The sequence below is a fragment of the Phoenix dactylifera genome, unplaced genomic scaffold (assembly GCF_009389715.1).
Source record: "Phoenix dactylifera cultivar Barhee BC4 unplaced genomic scaffold, palm_55x_up_171113_PBpolish2nd_filt_p 000291F, whole genome shotgun sequence".
NCBI classification, from domain to species: Eukaryota; Viridiplantae; Streptophyta; class Magnoliopsida; order Arecales; family Arecaceae; genus Phoenix; species Phoenix dactylifera.
Window position 1 is genome coordinate 95,693 of NW_024067771.1, and position 3,849 is coordinate 99,541.

Consider the following 3,849-nt stretch of genomic DNA (forward strand, 5'->3'; position numbering starts at 1 on the left):
TGAGTTCTCTAGGGAAAATGTAGATACAACACTGTTTCTTAAGAAGAAAAACAAAGATATGTTAGTAGTGCAGATTTATGTTGATGATATTATTTTCGGTGCTACTAACAATCGCCTCTGAGAAGAATTTGCTGACTTAATGCAGAGTGAGTTTGAGATGAGCATGATGGGAGAGCTGAACTATTTCCTCGGGCTTCAAATCAAACAATCAAAAGAGGGGATCATCATCAATCAAGCTAAATACATCAAGAAGATGCTTAAGAAGTTTGATATGGAAGGAAACAAGCCAATCAGCACACCCATGAGCTCATCATGCAAAATAGACCAAGATGAATCAGGTAAATCTGTAGATCAAAAGTTATATAGAGGTATGATAGGATCTTTATTGTATCTCACTGCAAGTAGACCTGATATCATGTTTAGTGTATGCATGTGTGCTAGATATCAGTCTAATCCTAAGGAATCTCATCTAATTGCAGTCAAGAGAATCTTTAAATACTAATAGGAACAAAGAATATAGGTTTATGGTATTCTAAAGATTCTAGTCTGAACTTAATAGGATACACAGATTCAGACTTTGCTGGTTGTAAACTTGATAGAAAAAGCACCAGCGGGTCATGTCAATTCTTAGGAGAAAATTTAATCTCTTGGTTTAGCAAGAAACAAAACTCGGTTGCATTATCTACTGCTGAAGCTGAATATGTTGCAGCCGGGAGTTGTTGTGCTCAAATCATGTGGATTAAACAACAACTTGAAGATTATGGCATTAAACAAGATAAAATTTCCATTAATTGTGATAATACAAGTGCCATTAATCTAACTAAAAATCCAATTCAGCATTCAAGAACTAAACATATTGAGATAAGACATCACTTCATAAGAGATCATGTACTGAATGGTGATGTGACACTTCAATTTGTTTGCACTGATAATCAATTAGCTGATATTTTTACGAAATCCTTAAGTGAAGAGAGATTTAGTGTGCTTAGGAGGAGATTAGGAGTGATTGATCCATCCTAATGGTGTTCTCCTCAAGTTCATTGATTTTGATGATTAGATTGTGTTAAAAATAGAGTTTCTCAACTATGATCATCAAATTAAATCATAACTTAGTGAGTGTCTCTGGTTTGGTATGAAAATAGCATGATTTTTAGGTGCGTGCCAGAGTTCGAGTCGACTCCAGTAAGTTTCAGAGTCGGCTCATAAGGAGGAGTCGACTCGCACACAGACGGGAGTCGACTCGAGGAAGATGAAGCATAAGGGGAGTCGACTCGCACATTGACAGGAGTCGACTCAAGGCCAATGGAAGCATAACGGGAGTCGACTCGCGCATATTTTGGAGTCGACTCGAGGTCGAGTCGACTCGCAACTTAGTGGAGTCGACTCGAGGTCGGGATCCGGATTTTTAACCCTAATCCAAGCGTTTAATCAACACTTCTATTCACCGCCGCCACTGTTCAAAAACCCTAGAGCCGTCTCCTAGATCGTCTCTGACCGTCCTTAGGACTTTTTCCGTCGACCTTCCTCCGTCCATTAGCGTTTTACCCCATTCTAGGTCGACCATGCCTCGTAAAGCCGTTGTCCAAAGCCGGAAGAGGCCCCAACCCGCGACCGGCACCGAGCGACGGTCCAAGGCTCGGAACGATCCCGTGAGGCCACAACCTCCGGCTCGTTCCCCGCCGAGGCCCGCTCCCTCGCGTCCGTGCGCCGGGAAGGCGGTCTCCACCGGGAGATACGTCAACTTTGACTATCTCTCCCGGGAGGGCTTCACCATAGGAGAGAGGTTAAGGGCCCAGGGTTTAGAGTTCTTCTGTTCCTTAGATCTCCCCACATACCCAGGGCTAGTTAGGGAGTTCTACGGTACCGTGCATAGGGGCCATGGTGGGATAGAGGGAACGGTAGCCGGTGTCCCATTGTTCATTTCGGAGGATATCATTGCTCAGATCCTCCATCTTCCCCAAGTTGGGGTATCTCCTACACATCCAGAGGACAGGACTGAGGCCCTTACGGCCATTTTAGGGTGTCCACCCCAGTCCCCATTAGATGAGGTGTCCGCCAGCTCACTGTCAGTTGAGATGCGGCTCCTCTTGAGTATCATCTCTAGGACCATCTTCCCGAAGACTGGCCGCTTCGATTTTGTTTCTGAGAGGGACCTAGCCCTTATGTTCTACATCCTCCAGGACACCCCAATCAACTTCCCGAAACTCATTTACAGATACCTATGTGAGCCACTAGATAGGCCTAGGCTCACCCTTCCCTATGGTATGCTGTACACATTGATCTTTAGGGAGTCTGGGATCCCCATTCCTGAGGGGGAACCCTCTCGCGGTCTGCGATGGACAGATCGCATGGGCGAGGGGACCATGCACCGGATGGGTTTTCATAAGGTAGAGGGAACCTGGGTCAGGAAACCATCTACCTCCACACATACTACCAGACACTCCCCCAGTCCTGACCCTGATTCAGACATTCCCACCTTTCCCTCCACCTCAGCACCATCCACCTCTGCCGGACCCTCCACTGCTCCACCTACTCAGCCATTAGAGGTCCGGATATCACCTGAGCAGCTCCGGGAGTTGCGACAGGAGATCGTCAGGGATCTTCGGGACGACCTACTGAGGGAGCTCCGAGGTCCAGCCAGTGCCTCATCTTCTGCATTAGTTCCCTCATTCTCAGCCGTGACCGAGATGACGGCTCATGTGAGGGAGGAGATCTTCAATGTCAGAAGCCTGGTACAAGCCCAATTCTCAAACATGAGCGATATCACAAGCAACAAACGAAAGTTGCGAGATAGCATCCGACACGAGATGGGCACACAGAGTCAGGGGGCCGAACGCTTGGCGAATGTGTTGATCGCCAAGTTGGACAAACTTCAGGAGAGTCTGGATGAGCTCTCCTCAATCCACAATAGAGCCACCTCGGCGATCATCACTCAGCTGGAGAACGTCACAAATGGGGTCACTCTACTGATGGAACAATCGAGACTGAGCAAGGGAGCCACATCCAAGGGAGCCACATCCTCCTCAAAGAAGCCCTAGCTTAGTTTTTCACTTTGACATGTATTTATTGCTTTGCTCTTTGTATTCACAAGTGTACCTACATATACATCAATACAATGAGTAGACAATTTTCTTCAAAAAATGTGCAAATTAATCTCTAATTGCTTGTGTGATGTGCTTTCTTCCTTTTTGCTATGATGACAAAAAGGGGGAGAAATATATTGAATGTAAAGAGAAAACTTTTAAAACACACAATAATTTGTTCTTAGTGGATTCGATACCTCGAGGCTCATTATCTCTCTGTTGGGGCTCCTAATGGAGTAATCTCCAGAATCTATTCGAGGGATATTCGGAGATTAGTTGAATCATACTCAAGAATAAATTGGCAGATTTTTCCTCTAAAAACCAAAAATTTAAGTTCAAGAGCTTCAACACATTAAAAGAAAATTCAGAAAATCTAAACAAAGTTGAATGCATGTGTTGAGGGAGAGAATCTGAAATTTTAAGAAAGCAAACTCATTAAATATATATAAGCCAAACAATTGATTGCATGACTTAAAGGTTTATATAATTCCAAATGAAAGGGAGAGCTTTAACTTCAAAATTTACTGTTTCACACCTTTCAGTTTTGGATAAATCAAATAACTAGACACTTGAATTCATTTTGAAATTTTACTGTAAATTTCCTTTTTGGTTGAGCAATTCACTTTACAGATACTCAATGTTTTGTCATCATCAAAAAGGGGGAGATTGTGGAGTGATTGATTGTAACCCTATTTGATTTTGATGAGCTCAAAGCATTTGAGTATATCTTATGTTTACTAATGAATTCAATCTAGTGTTTCAGTGA